Source organism: Periplaneta americana, chromosome 14, assembly GCF_040183065.1.
Source record: "Periplaneta americana isolate PAMFEO1 chromosome 14, P.americana_PAMFEO1_priV1, whole genome shotgun sequence".
NCBI classification, from domain to species: Eukaryota; Metazoa; Arthropoda; class Insecta; order Blattodea; family Blattidae; genus Periplaneta; species Periplaneta americana.
Genome location: NC_091130.1, coordinates 125,617,954 through 125,634,864, shown reverse-complemented (window position 1 = coordinate 125,634,864; position 16,911 = coordinate 125,617,954). Strand labels below are relative to the sequence as shown.

Here is a 16,911-nt window from a genome sequence, read left to right as displayed (position 1 = left end):
GCGACTTTCTAAAGCAGAGAGAGAGAGAGAGAGGGATATAATATATATATATATATATATATATATATATATATATACTGTATATAGCTATTGCTAATACAGCCGAAAGCAGCCGAGACTACCAGTGAGTAGGATTTCTTGAAATTCGCTTCCTCCCGCTTGTTCTAGTTAGGTTTAAACACTCCGTTAATCAGCTAACTTATTGGTTGAACTGTTGTTGTCATGGTTACCGGGGAGGAGAATCGTATAGTTGTCTCCGCTGCCCCACTCTCGCATAGACACTGCAGGCTGCTCGATGTCAATATACATCGCTATCGGATTTAATTCGGTACTAATTATTTTGTACTATCTATATCGAGCGGGCATTACCAACTGGATGTGGTCAGCTCGACGTAACTTACATCTTAGTCGCATCGAATAGTAAATTAATATAAAAGTAAAAATGTCCGTCATTTGCTATAACTTGTCTATGACCTTACTTCAATTGGAATGAAACTGTCATATTGTATTCTGGTAAAATATTAGGGAAGGCACGGTCCACTTTGCCTCCCCTGAAAATCCGCTGTTGCACTGATTAGAACATTTTATTTAGATTTTAGACAGAGTAAGAATTTCCTGTGAGAAGAGTTCTCAGGTCGTGTGGTTGAAATAATTTTAAATGGAGAATAAGGGAGATTAAACGAGATTGTGCTGTAACGCCCAATGTTTGCAGAGTTTCATACAATTCTTTGTAAGAAAATACTCAGAGAATATACAAACTGAGAGGATCAACCCTCACATCCTCACAAACAGCTTAGGATAACCTGGATGTCTACTAGGTGAGATAGCAACATGGAGTAAACAGTGTGATATAGAATTATGAGATGCACCCGGTAATGTTAATATACAGAATCCTGCACTATTCCGTGTGCGTGCGTCCACTTACATACGAAGAGCGTTGTACAAGTGGATAATGAAGTTTCAAGACGCCACATGGCAGAACAGAGACCTGAAACTGCTTAAACAGGGTGCAAAGAAATGAAACTTTGCTACAAAAACATGCACCGAATTTCTCATACATGTTTTATAAAGAGGAATAATTTCATATGCAAATTGTCCTAGACAGAGGCCTGACGTAGTACTAACATCACGTTACGAGAGTTTTCATCATCATCATCATCATCATCATCATCATCATCATCATCATCATCATCATCATCATCCTTTAATATGTAGACATTTATTGACAAAGTATATGATGAAACTTACTTGTGGCTTTTAAGGAACCCGGAGGTTCATTGCCGCCCTCACATAAGTCCGCCATTGGTCCCTATCCTGAGCAGGATTAATCCAGTCCCTACCATCATATCCCACCTCCCTCAAATCCATTTTAATATTATCCTCCCATCTACGTCTCGGCCTCCCCAAAGGTATTCTTCCCTCCGGCCTCCCAACTAACACTCTATATGCATTTCTGGATTCGCCCATACGTGCTACATGCCCTGCCCATCTCAAACGTCTGGATTTAATGTTCCTAATTATGTCAGGTGAAGAATACAATGCGTGCAGTTCTGCGTTGTGTAACTTTCTCCATTCTCTTGTAATTTCATCCCTCTTAGCCCAAAATATTTTTCTAAGAAACTTATTCTCAAACACCCTTAATCTCTGTTCCTCCCTCAAAGTGAGAGTCCAAGTTTCACAACCACACAGAACAACCGGTAATATAACTGTTTTATAAATTCTAACTTTTAGTTTTTTTACAGCAGACTAGATGATAAAAGCTTGTCAACCGAAACCTTAGGGTACAGAAATGTCTATATTGTGAAAAGAAAACAAAGAAGAAATGAGAAGTGTCATTTTCATTACATTTCGAGACTAAATTTCCGTATTGGTGTGTATAATGGAATCTAATTGTTACCTTGAAAGAAGCGTAGATCTTAATGTCGTGAATTAAAATAAATTCCAATTCGCGAGCATCGTTTTTCAGTAATTCTATGTGATATCTTGGCTGGAGAATCTTTTATTTTTCTCTGATTATGGAAATGAGATAAAGGAAAACAGATTTTTGCTTTGTTAAAATGCCAATTATAAAATTATTCGTAAATTCAAGCATCATTATTATTATTATGCTTTTTGTTATTTGTACACTAGTATATTGCTATGAACATACATGGTTAGTTTTCAAATTGTGCGTTCTTATAATTTTCTGTGTGAAACGAATGTCCTCATATACGAACATAATTTAAAAGGAATACAGTTTCTATGTAACATTATTAGGCCTATATCTATATTTTGGTGTGGCAATATCTATTATTGAGGAAAATTTAAAATTTCAATAAAAAATAACTTTCCCCTCTATTTTGAAATACGTGCTGCAGAATGCAATAAGTAGGCCTACAGAATAGTATAAAAAAATTTAAAAAATGGAAAACTTCAACAAAACTAAATACAAATGTAACTAGCACTTTTGGTTTATTTCTTTCATTTTTATTGAAAATCATTGCTGTAATTGTTAAAGATTTTACTAGAAAATTGTTTAATTATCTTTATTTGTAATTTTTTACTAAATACAGATATATGAAAATAAATTTTAAGCAAAATATTTTATATGTATCAAATATGAATGAGGTCTCGCCCACCTCATTATATTTTGCTCGACTAGTATGACTAGTCAGTTTGTTTTTATACCATTAAGTACGAGAAAAATTCGTACCGGCACCGGGAATCGAACCCAGGACCTCTCAGCTGTGCGCGCTGAGTGCTCTCTAACCAAATGAGCTATGCCGGGACCCGATTCACGACGCCGGCCGAACTCCTCTCGTAGTATCGTGTTACGGCCTTACTGCCTGCACTTCGGACGATACACGTCATATATGTACGGGAGCGCATATTACATGACTTTATGGCCATATTCAACAACAGTTTCTTTAAACTGTTAACATCATATATGTATCAAATATGAATGAGGTCTCGCCCACCTCATTATATTTTGGTATAAAAACAAACTGACTAGTCATACTAGTCGAGCAAAATATAATGAGGTGGGCGAGACCTCATTCATATTTGATACATATATGATGTTAACAGTTTAAAGAAACTGTTGTTGAATATGGCCATAAAGTCATGTAATATGCGCTCCTGTACATATATGACGTGTATCGTCTCAAGTGCAGGCAGTAAGGCCGTAACACGATACTACGAGAGGAGTTCGGCCGGCGTCGTGAATCGGGTCCCGGCATAGCTCAGTTGGTTAGAGAGCACTCAGCGCGCACAGCTGAGAGGTCCTGGGTTCGATTCCCGGTGCCGGTACGAATTTTTCTCGTACTTAATGGTATAAAAATATTTTATGTTTTATTTGTATAAAATATATCTCATCACTTGTTAATATATTTCAAACCATACACACGTTAACATCAAAGTTAATAAGTTCAATTTTTCTATTAATTCTTTTAAACGTTATATATAATTAAGGCACGTAAGGAATTCAAATACGGTACCTAAAAAGGAAAAGAATACAACAGCATTATCCAACAGATTTATCATTTTTACTTTTTTTTTTTTTTTGCCCGATTGAACTATATTTCGCCATTTGGCCCGTAATTTGCCCTCCTCTGCTTCCTTTGTTAGTTGTATATTGTTTTTAAAAATATGCGGTAATCTAGAACCACTCATTATAGTTAAATGATATTTCTATTTTTATCATTTAAACTTAGTTACTCTAAACCATATCGTATATTTAACATTTTTCTATGAATACTAGTTTTCTAATCATTGTTTTATACTGTGAAACTGTTGGAAGTAAATTCACTTAGTTTGTTTGCAACACCTCTTTCATTATCCACTTGTTTACTTGTATGGGTAATAAAATTGACCTTGACATAATCTTATAAAATTGCTTCTTCAGATATCCTTTAAATAGCACTCTTCACAATTTTGATGTGAAACGTCTATACTCGACCTACAAGAAGAGAAAACTTTTAACTTTTTGACATGACAGGTATTTCTGTAATTTCGGACGTCACTCGGGGTACAATGGAAGAAATAGTGTAAGATGAAATTTGTTCTTAGCGGTTTTTCACGCGGTTCCATTATCTAGTTATTGGTTATGCTGTACGCATCCTGTATGTCATGGTATTTATTTAATCCTTGAAATAGGTAAGGCAAGCAATACCTATACTTCGTTCCATAAAGTCTGACAGGAGAAGTAAACATTACCGGCAGAAGGGGAGAGAAGTATAATTATTCAATCAATGACAGATATCTTGACTTAAACTAGTTCATGTCAAGCGTGGAATGATTCCTCTGTCATTGGTTGAATAGCAATTATACTTCTCTCCTCCTCTGTCGAGAATGTTACTTCTCCCGTCAGACAATATGGAACGAAGAATAGATACAGAACAGAGGCTGTAATTCGACAACGACAAGTAAAACATGCAAGATGATTCCAGAATTCGTCACTACCTAAAGGAGATGGAGTATTTGAGGTACTCTGAATGCAGAAATGAGTTCAAAAAGTACATCAATTTTACTGAAAATGTACATGTAACGTTTTAATACTTGTATTATTATTTTTAAGTAGGTTATTTTACGACGCTTTATCAACATCTTAGGTTATTTAGCGTCTGAATGAGATGAAGGTGATAATGCTGATAAAATGAGTCCGGAGTCCAGCACCGAAAGTTACCTAGCTTTTGCTCAAATTGGGTTGAGGGAAACTCCCGGATAAAATTTGAACCAGGTAACTTGCCCCGACCGCGAATCGAACCCGGGTTACTTGGTTTCGCGGTCACCGTTAGGCCTACTCCACAGGTGTGGACTGCTTGTATTATTATTTTCCTTAAACATCGCTTATGAAATAAAATATGTTTATTAAGGTACTACATTATGGTGATTTATTTGGAATAGGTTATATGGTTTAATTACATTTTATCCACTTGCATTATGTATGTGAACTTTACGCGACTAATAAAAATGTTGTAAACATTCATTACGCAGCTAGTTAAATAATGAGACTTATATTACGCAACTGGTAGTAAATTAAATTAAATTAAAATGATTTTATTTATTTTAAACATTAATATCAAAATCTTACGCGGGATTTCGATGGTACTAAAGATTCATTTGCAGTATTTCCAGCATTTTCAATATCTCAATCCTTGTTTGAACTCATTTTATCTGTCCATTGCTATTAGTACTGCTGTTTTTCTGTTAGCCTATAAACAAAAACCTATCGTGTTCAAAACTAATAAAATAAATATAAACGAATCGCTTCTCGCAGAAAGAAACTAACGAAAATGATTTAATTATTTTAAACATTAATATCAGAATCTTACGCGGGATTTCGATGGTACTAAAGATTCATTTGCAGTATTTTCAATATCTCAATCCTTGTTTGAACTCATTTTATCTGTCCATTTCTATTAGTACTGCTGTTCTTCTGTTATAAACAAAAACCTATCATGTTCAAAACTAATAAAATAAACATAAACGAATCGCTTCTCGCAGAAAGAAACTAACAATAATACAATTGCCTCTCCACAAAAGACGTGTTCAAAACTAATAATAATGATATAATTACTTTTATTACAAATTAATTTGTTATCAAAGTAGATGAAATTATGTACGATATACTTACTGTAACTTTATATTACAATACTCGACCGGTTATCAAACTCGGCCTGCGGCCTCGTATGGCAACTTTCCAATCTCGTACTGTAATATAAAACGCTATGATACTATGAGATTGCCATATTTTATGTTAAAGGGGTTATGATTTTTACACACCTTATGCAGATTCATTCTGGGTTTTGTTAAAAAAAGATAAAACCAATACCGCAGCAGATTTTTTTTCCATTTTTTTATTCTTTGTAACCAACTTCTCTTCTACTTGATATCTTTCTTCACTCAATCCCATGTCTTGAAGACTGTCTCCAGCAATTGCTGAATACGATTCTGCAAATTGACCACTCTATTGCATTGAAGTGAACAGTATAAATTCAAATTGCTTCTCATTTGTTACATTCATTCTGAAAGGATTTAGAACAAAGACGTTGAATTAACGCGCTTCTTTGTCACTATCAGGTTTCGTTTCGGTTGATTGGTCTTGTAAGGCAATAATTCAGACTACAGATAGCGTTCCCGTCCGCACGCGAGCTTTATCGGATTGCCTTTGCATCACTTACGATCTTGATCAACCTTTGAATTCGCAGCCATATAAATTTTTACCGAGCAATAATAAAAATTCCGAAGTCATTGAGAGTTTTAATTAAATTACAAAAAAATATTGATTGCTGATGTTAAAAGTTATTTTAAAACAAAGAAGGGAAGGAAATTGTTTTAACAACTTCAATTTCACTGAAAGACTGCTTTGATGTATGCAGAATACAGGGTGGAAGTTAAATAACCCTGCATATTTTCAGAGTGAATAGCTCATATTGTATGCAACAAAAAAGTATAATAGAATATTGGTGAAAAATTCATAGATTTCTCAGAAAAAAAGTTTCATTTTCTCTCCAAATAATATCATATAAATTAGTTTTTTATTTTTCAGTCAATCATTTATGGCAGAAATGGATTCTGTTACATCAAGATACAATGTTAATATACGTCACGAATATTTTCAACTTATTTTCAAGTCATCTTCAGGTGACAGTTTTCTAACAAACATACATTTGAACTAGGTGAAAATATTATTTAATAGTACATTATGCAACGAGCCTATAATGGTAGTAATTAAGACGCAAGTATGTTTGTTTATGAAACGAGCGCAAGCGAGTTTCATAATTTTCATACGAGCGTCTTAATTACCATTATAGGCAAATTTCATACGACTTTTTATGCTCGACCATATCTCTAACTTGAAATTATTCAAAATTACGTCATGTTATGGTTATGTGCGAACTGACCTGAATTGTGAGATGTGCGCAGACGCGAAAGTATTGATTTTTTCCGAGGCCGAATGTCATTGACCTTGACAGAGATAAGATGAACATTAGTCTGATATAACCTGGAAATTGATTTAGAATTGAAAAACGAGATGACAAATGGAATTTATTTGAATATTATTTACAATTAACGCTAATTATTATAGTAACAGAACATAACCTTCTGCGACAGTATTGGATTTCCAGCCTCCGTGACTTTTCGCTAATTGTCTTTCGATTGCATATCCGAGAATAATCGATACTTGCGGTTTTACAACGGTACAAAGGTGACTTGTCATTAGCTGAACACCTGAACTTTAATGAATAGGTGTACTTTAAGGAGATGCATTAAAGGGCTACTACCAGGTGTATAATTAGTACATTTCGGCATGGTCGAGCATAAACACATTTATAAAACACTAGTAAATAGTCTGCCCATGCATATTTTACATAAAATGGTTGAATGGCGTACAAAGTCTTAAAATTAAATCGACATACAGATAGAAAGCCTTCCAATGAACATAATTATAATACAATATATTGAGAGGCATGCAGTGTGCCTGAATTATGAAATTAAAAACATTTAAAATTATTATAGGGATATAAAACTGAAGACTAAGCTTGTTCTTTATGACGTTCAATGTATTGGAAGACTGTATGAAGTGGATGTAAAAGAAAATCTCAGTCTATTCTCCAAATGTTTTACATCCTCTTATTCGGAAGCTATTGCGAGTAGGGTCGTGATTTATGTCCATGTGAATAGGAAATACACAGTGTCCCGTTTAGAGGGATCGATAAATAAATGCTAACCACTTAAAACCAGATAAAGATATCGTTGAGGTTTACATCTGACAAGATAGAGAAACTGTCGACACTACAACAGAAAGTTCAGTGTGTGCTATAGCTAGCAGAAGAAAAATTTGTTACGCGAGTACAACGCCGTGTTCGTCGTACTTGCATAGGTGGATCGGAAGACGAGGGCCCATTGCCTGGTCAAACAGGTCACCCAATCTGACCCCTTGGACTTTTTTTCTGAGGCTTTGTGAAGGATGCTGTGTACCAAAGAGGCAGAGCTAACACTTTGCAGGAACTGAGACAACGCATCACAAAAGCAGCTGCGCTAGTGACTCCACAAATTCTACAGAACACTTGGCGGGAGGTGTTGAATACCTCCGTTAGATGTCTGCAGGGCAACTCAAGGGATACATATCGAATTGCATTCAGAATTCTCCGAAACTCGAACAGTTTTTACATAAAGCTGAATAAAAGTTATGTTAATAAACCATTATTTACACTTGAAATTATCACTTATTTCTCGATCCCTCTAAGCGGGACACGGTGTATAATTAGGAATCGTTTATTCCTCTGAAGTATTTCCATAGCGTGGACGGTTTTCGTGTAAATTTAATTTAAAAACCACTAATTTCAACATCATAAGACAACCTAATATTGAATTATATCGTCGGATACAAATGATATCCATAACAACTTTGAATAATTAGACTCAAGACACAACCTCAGTCTACACAGCCTATTATGACGTACATACATTAGAAGGTGAAAAGATGTGCAGTAATGAGAAAACAAGAATACGGGCACAAACAAATCAGTTAACATAGTTCAAAGACTGTAATGCATCTCTTCACATAATATAGTATACAGATTTCATTTCATTTTTATTATTTTATCAGTGAAGACCTGCAAACACATATGTACAAGTACTGTAATCACACGTGTGCTTTTTAATCATTTGACAGTAGGGTGTAGTCACACAAGAAAGACATATTTATGTCCTAATTATGTTGGTTTTTATCATGGTTTTATCATATTGTATACTTATTAATATATATTATCCATGACCATAACGAAAAGCATGCCTTTACTAAATACTTTTGCGTTTGTAAAGTAGGCTTTTATTCAACATTACTTTATTTCACTAGTGAGATAAAGACTTTATCTCACAGTTTGAACTTTATCTCACAGTTCATTAGTATTTTCCTAGTACCCGGGTACACACGTATACTTTTCCATTGAACTATTATTCAAGAAGTTAATATATTAGTTACTAGATGTCACTACCTCTACTTCTTTATTACCATTTCTTAAATATACATACACTCAATCTCCTTCTCTTTTCTCTATCTGCTACGTCGTAATTTGTACATTACATCCATATCTAATATGCATCTTAAAATTTTGTAATAAATTTACCTTTTGGGATGAGAGGAGACTTGAACCTACGAAGTTGGGTTTATAGGATTTTAAAACAACACGCGTTAGCCAACTGAGCTAAACAGACACGATGACTAATTAAGTTTTAATATTCCTCTTAAGTTTACGGAAGTAAAATGTGAAATTATTTTAATCACATTAGTTCCGTGAACACTTCTAAATAATCCCTGAAACGTCAAAAAGACGAAAATACACGTTTAAAGTGAAAAATATATATTAAAATTATATAATTAATTATAATTTGTTATTTATCCAACGCCTTAGATACCATTCTTTAGTAATCATGGCCTCCTACATCATGACCTACCTAGTAACGTATTGATTCTAAAATCCATGCCATGGTATGTGATTACATGAGGACTTATTTTCAACATATTTTCTTTTATAAACATAAACATAATTTTTCGTTATGGTCATGGATAAAATTACGTATGGTACTTGTGAGCGTGATCTTTATTGCACTCGTGTAATTTAAGCACTCGGCTGACGCCTCGTGCTTAAATCTTTCCACTCGTGCAATAAAGATGCACTTACCTCACAAGTACCATAAATAACTATTGTATTTTGGTTGTAGAGGCATATGTACCTGTTAGTGATGATATTGCTATATAGAATGTTATATCTGATGATGTTGGTATGAAACCGACGAAAACGTTCATACAATATTAAATCATGTAATGTAAGGACTCGCACCTTACGTATATCGATAGTAAAGTCATTGACTGAAAATAAATATTCGTATTGCACTAATTTCAAGCCAATGAACGTTGCGAACAGATTGGAACGTTTTTCACCTAGGGAGACAGACCTGAGTTCGTTGACCTTTCACATCTGTATTACGAGAAGAAAAAGTAGTGTGTTAGATGAGATGCTGCCGGACTGCTAAAACATCCAACTTATTTTTTTAAGTAACAGTGCATTTAATCACAAAACGTAATATAGATTTTCCATTCATTTAAACGTACCATAACGTCCCCTTCAATCTCCAGGGTTATTTTACCTCCACTCTGTATAAAACTCGTTCTTGATCTACGTGTAAGTTACGTTCTGGTTCGAATAGCATTTGGGGTAAGAATGTTTGATCTTTGTTGATGTTATGTTCTGTGGTATCTTAGAAACGACTCCTCTTCTATACACGGTGTTTTGAAAAAAAAAATTCCAATTTTAGAGATGAGGTAGTACGCATCAAAAGAATAAATAAAAGTCCGTAAAAATAAAGCAAAGAGTCGACCAACCAGAATTCGAACCCTGGTTACCAGCGTGGAAAGACGACACTAGCCGTTCGGTTAACAGTATGAGTACTTTTACCTGTTATATTGCTTATTATTGTAACATTGAACGTAACGCAATGCATTATGGTGCTAACAGGCTTCCATACAGGATGGACTGTATTTTACACGTCTAAAGGTAGTATTAGTCATCAAGGGTCCATTTAAAAAGAAGTAATCACATTTTGGAAAGGTATAGTTTACTTGAAAATGAAGCAGATTCTCATAGAAACTTTTTAATGCTATCTACTCTTTAGATCATAAAAACCTTCTTTCCACATTTTCAGATGACTGAATGAACTGTTTTCTTGTTACCAGCGACATTTTAGTGACTTAACTTTTAACGAGAAATTTTATGCTGAGAAGGATGATAAATTAGAAGATTAATGGAAAGTACAGATAAAAAGGGAAATATAGATATCGCTCGTGATATAAGATTACTGGAAATTGGATCACAGAAAAGTCAGCTGCCTGTCTGAAAAGCAAGGAAGTTTCACAGAAATTAAGTTGGTCTGCCGCTATGGTGGAGGAAGAATGAAAACAGAATATTAGCTGTTTAGAAGTTTGATAGATAGCTCTGTTCCCTGAAACTTTGTTTCTCTTAAGTCGCGTAAAATCACAATCTCATTTGCATTTTTAGATCCTGTTTCATAAGGCTTTCAGAACAACTAGGAATCGTTGCTAGTGTTTCCACATTAAAGGATTATGATATGAAAGATTTTGTACACTCCATAACGTTCAAATTATAAACCACGATAAGAATATACAGACTTTTAAAATAAATCACATTCGTGATCTAAATGAACAAGATGTTCAGCACCATTTTTTCATGAAGAAATTAATTTTATGCCTCAATATATCTGAAGGGTTCAGAGCCAAAGGCGACTAACCCACAATTACAAAATGAGTAAATAAGAGTTGATATTAAGAGGATCCTGACAAAAATGATTGGTTTCACAGTTTATTTTAATTCGTCTACATTGAATAAATACAAAAAAAAAATATATATATATATATATCATGAATCTATAACAACAATGTATAGTTTTGAAAAAAGGCTTAATAATGAACAATACAAAATTGTGGGTTGGTCGCCTTTGGCTCTGAACCCTTCATTTAAGACCTTAACTTCCATAATGTTACTTATGTCTAGTTTATCATTCACCCAACTTTCATAATGTAGATATTCCTAAATTTAACAAAAGTATTTGGAAAGAAAATAGACTATATGTAAATAAAATATTTGATAGTTAGAATTTTTTGCAGTAAACTTATGCCTAAATTCACTAAACTTAGTACAATTACCGGTACAATTTTCATAGCGGAATTATTATGTTAATATACTTTAAGATTCAGTCTACTTAACTAAGATAAAAATAATCTACTTATATAAAAACTTAAAGATTTTCAGATCACATTTATCTCAAAATTATTTTCCAGTAATACACCTAAATTCACTTAATAAATTTTAAATGTAATTACACCTTGTACGTGTAAAGGAAAAGAGATATGTCATCTTCATGTACAACAAAGAGAAAAGAATATAAATATACCGAGGTGAAAAAATTTCTATAGTAAAACAATGTTCTATAATTTCTGCTTCAATATGTGAAATGTTAAAGTTGTATTTCTATGCTATGTTTCTGAATTAATTTTTAGTATTTCTATGCTATGTTTCTGAATTAATTTTTAGTACTTCTATGCTATGTTTCTGAATTAATTTTTAATATTTCTATGCTATGCTTCTGAATTAATTTTTAGTATTTCTATGCTATGTTTCTGAATTAATTTGTAATATTTCTATGCTATGCTTCTGAATTAATTGTTAGTATTTCTATGCTATATTTCTGAATTAATTTTTAGTACTTCTATGCTATGTTTCTGAATTAATTTTTAGTATTTCTATGCTATGTTTCTGAATTAATTTTTAATATTTCTATGCTATGTTTCTGAATTAATTTTTAATATTTCTATGCTATGCTTCTGAATTAATTTTTAGTATTTCTATGCTATGTTTCTGAATTAATTTGTAATATTTCTATGCTATGCTTCTGAATTAATTGTTAGTATTTCTATGCTATGTTTCTGAATTAATTTTTAGTGTTTCTATGCTGTGTTTCTGAATTAATTTTTGACATTTCTACGCAATGTGTCTTAATTAATTTTTAGCATCTCTATGCTATGTTTCTGAATTAATTTCTGGTATTTCTTTGCAATGTTTCTTAATTAATTTTTAGCATCTCTATGCAATGTGTCTGAATTAATTTTTGGGCGATGTTTCTTAATTAATTTTTAGTATTTCTATGCTACGTTTCTGAATTAATTTTTAGAATTTCTATGCTGGCTATGTTTCTGAATTAATTTTTAGTATTTCTATGATACGTTTCTGAATTAATGTTTGGTATTTCTATGCAAATGTTTCTTAATTAATTTTTAGCGGTTCTATACCATGTTTCTGAATTAACTTTTAGTATTTCTATGATACGTTTCTGAATTAATTTTTAGTATTTCTGTCCTATGTTTCTGAATTAATTTTTAGCACCTCTATGGTATGTTTCTGAATTAATTTTTACTGTTTCTATGCTATATATGTGAACTAATTTTTGGTACTTCTACGCAATGTTTCTTAATTAATTTTTAAGATCTCTATGCTATGTTTCTGAATTAGTTTTTGGTAGTTCTACGCAATGTTTCTTAATTACTTTTTAGTACATCTATGCTATGTTTCTGAATTAATTTTTAGTGTTTCTATGCTATGTTTCTGAATTAATTTTTGGTATTTCTATGCAATGTTTCTTAATTAATTTTTACATCTCTATGCTACGTTTCTGAATTAATTTTTAGTATTTCTATGTTACGTTTCTGAATTAATTTTTAGTATTTCTATGCTATGTTTCTGAATTAATTTTTGGTATTTCTACGCAATGTTTCTTAATTAATTTTTAGTACTTCTATGCTATGTTTCTGAATTAATTTTTAGTATTTTTATGCTAGCTAGGCTATGTTTCCGAATTAATTTTTTGTATTTCCATGATAAGTTTCTGAATTAATTTTTAGTATTTCTATGCTTGTTATGTTTCTGAATTAATTTTCAGTATTTCTATGTTACGTTTCTGAATTAATTTTTAGTACTTCTATGCTATTTTCCTGAATTAATTTTTAGTATTTCTATGCTAGTTATGTTTCTGAATTAATTTTCAGTATTTCTATGTTACGTTTCTGAATTAATTTTTAGTACTTCTATGCTATTTTCCTGAATTAATTTTTAGTATTTCTACGCAATGTTTCTGAATTAATTTTTGGTATTTCTATGCAATGTTTCTTAATTAATTTCTAGTATTTATATGCTACTTTTCTGAATTAATTTTTAATATTTATATGCTATGTTTCTGTATTAATTTTCAGTATTTATATGCTATGTTTCTGAATTAATTTTCAGTATTTCTATGCTAGTTATGTTTCTGAATTAATTTTCAGTATTTCTACGTTACGTGTCTGAATTATTTTTTAGTATTTCTATGCTACTTTTCTGAATTAATTTTTAGTATTTGTATGCAGTGTTTCTTAATTAATTGTTAGAATTTCTATGCGATGTTCCTTAATTAATTTTTAGCATTTCTATGCTATGTTTCTGAATTATTTTTTAGTATTTCTATGCTACTTTTCTGAATTAATTTTTAGTATTGGTATGCAATGTTTCTTAATTAATTTGTAGTATTTCTATGCTATGTATCTGAATTAATTCTTAGCATTTCTATGCTATGTTTCTTAATTAATTTTTAGCATTTCTATGCTATGTTTCGGAATTAATTTTTAGTATTTCTATGTTACGTTTCTGAATTAATTTTTAGTATTTCTATGCTATGTTTCTGAATTAATTTTTAGTATTTGTATGCTATGTTTCTGAATTAATTTTTAGCATTTCTATGCTATGTGTCTGAATTAATTTCTAATATTTCTATGGTACGTTTCTGAATTAATTTTTAGCATCTCTATGATATGTTTCTGAATTAATTTTTACTATTTCTATGCTACTTTTCTGAATTAATTTTTGGTATTTCTATGCAATTATTCCTAATATTTAGTATTTGTATGCTACGTTTCTGAATTAATTTTTAATATTTCTATGCTAGCCATGTTTATGAATTAATTTTCAGTATTTCTATGCTATGTTTCTGAATTAATTTCCAGTATTCCTATGCTAGCTATGTTCCTGAATTAATTTTCAGTATTTCTATGCTACGTTTCTGAATTAATTTTTAGTCTTTTGTAGGAATATTGTTAGTTAATTGTAAACCATAAGAAAGTATATTAAATTTCATAAATATGTAGAATTGTGAAGTAATTACACAATTTCAGCTGTTTTCATGCTCTGCTGTTTTTTTTTTTGCGATTGTTGTTATATTTCCGGTTTTGTGTCTTGATTTTGTAACTTAAAATGTTATTAAAGAGTTTACAGCAGTTATATAATGTTTTAGGTCTGACTGAATCTCTTATGCATGTACGGCATTATGATGCAGGAATTGAAAACAGCTGCAAAACTCTGGTAGAAAATATGTCTAAGAGGATAAAGTTGTTAATACACGCGTAAGGAAAGCACACCAAGTAATGATCAAAGTTTTCCTCGAAGTGTAATGTTTGTTTGTTTGTTTTTTTTTTTTGTTACAATGTAAGGAAAATAATATTTTGCAGTTGACCATAATAATTTGGCCACCTCAGTCCTAATTATACCGAATAAATTCATAACCATAGAGATAACGCAGGTCTGTCTAATATCTATACAGTCGCAACTCTATTCGGCTCTGCTTGTGAGCATGCTAATTTATTCCTCTGCTGCAAAACAGAGATGACTGTTACTGCTAATGGCATTTCATGGTACTCCGGACTCCGCTGATTTTACGCACTGAAGATAATACAAACTGGCAACGTCAAAAGATTTCTCACACCCTGTTTGCTAAACCAAATTTCAAGAGATTCCTTCAAATCAAAAGTCTTATCTGCTTGGCTCTGTTTTATTTAATGGATTCGTATTTATGTTAAAGTGAAAGTGGATCAACTACATTTTCCCATTAATATTTCAGAGATTTTGTGTTATATTTTCTATATTTAGGAGGAAAGAATGAAGCTTATTAATGGGAATGGATAAATAAAAGCGCAAGATATTTCGAATGTTGCATCTATTTTAGCAATAGTTATCTATAGTCTGATGGTTACCACTGTTGCCATACGGTGCGGAGTTCGTGAGTTCAAGCCCAGCCACGAGTGATAGATGGACTTCTAAGGAAGATAATGCTTCCCAGCAAGGCTTCCTTTGGACAGAAAATTGGAGCCGGTTTCTCGTGTCGGATGTTTACGACTCGTAAAATAAAGCTATTCCTCTGAGTCATATGGGTTAATAAAACGTCAACGGTTATGGTCTTGTAGGCTCTGTGAAAGTGAAGCAATCTCAGATGATCGATTGAAGAAGACAGAAAAAAATTTCTCTCAACCCACGCAATGTATGTTTGGCCACGCTTGATATGGTTAGATCATTTAAAACAGTCTCAAATATAAAAACGATCATAAAAAAAAAAACAAAAATTGTGGAAATTTTAAAATCCATATGTATGTCCGTAAATGATTGGCCCCAAAAATTACGATGGCTCTTCAATGGCATAATTTAATTAATTTGCTTTCCCGCAGTGCATCTCACAAATCACTCTAAGAAAGCTCATTACATAATCATGACTGGAGAGTATGGACTACATTTTCACAATCTCACAATCTATATACTTTATTTCAATCATATTGTAATTATTTTTTAAACAAATGCTCAAAAGTACTTACAGATCACACATATCGAGCAGGCAAACCTATTAGTTCCTCCTAACTAATGAAGTGAAGTATTTACAGAATAAACAAATGCTTTTAACAAGAAAATGGTTTACTTAAAATTTGTCATCCAGTGACACTACTTTCTTAATACGTGTTTCTCAAAAACTGATTAATAAATTTATTAATAACATTCATGTTGTAGTTTATTTTCGACATAATGAAATTAAATACGTTTGTGTGCACCCAAATGAGAAGAAAAAAACAGCCAGGCGACATCTGACAACAATGACATAGCCACAAAAGCGGGCAATGTTTCCATCTAAAATTTGTGAAATTTAAACAACATAAACAGATCTAAAATACTATCGTTTGTACAAAATTTGGTGCTAAATATTTAATACTGTTATTAGCACAGAGAAGAATGATTCAGTCATTGGATTTCAAAAATTAGTTAATGTCACCCATGATGCAATAAGTAGTAAAGACTCAGCGAGGTCAATCTAGCCCAGTGTTGCCACCTCGTACGATAGTTTTTATTTTGTACGATAGTTTTGATTCTTTACGATGTACAACAGGGATGAGACGATATTAGCTCTCAATCTCGGTAGAAGAGCTCGACCTTGATCACGAGCGCATAGCGCACCCACTACATAGCGTCGTAACGTAGACACAGGGATATACTTGCACATGCATCG

At 32.3% G+C, this 16,911-nt stretch overlaps 1 protein-coding gene across 3 annotated transcripts in view; it reads right to left on the bottom strand.

The window, feature by feature from the left end:
* LOC138713714 (dipeptidase 1-like) overlaps positions 1–16,911 on the bottom strand; it is a 1,576,476-nt gene that overhangs the window by 18,019 nt on the left and 1,541,546 nt on the right. The window lies entirely within an intron of this gene.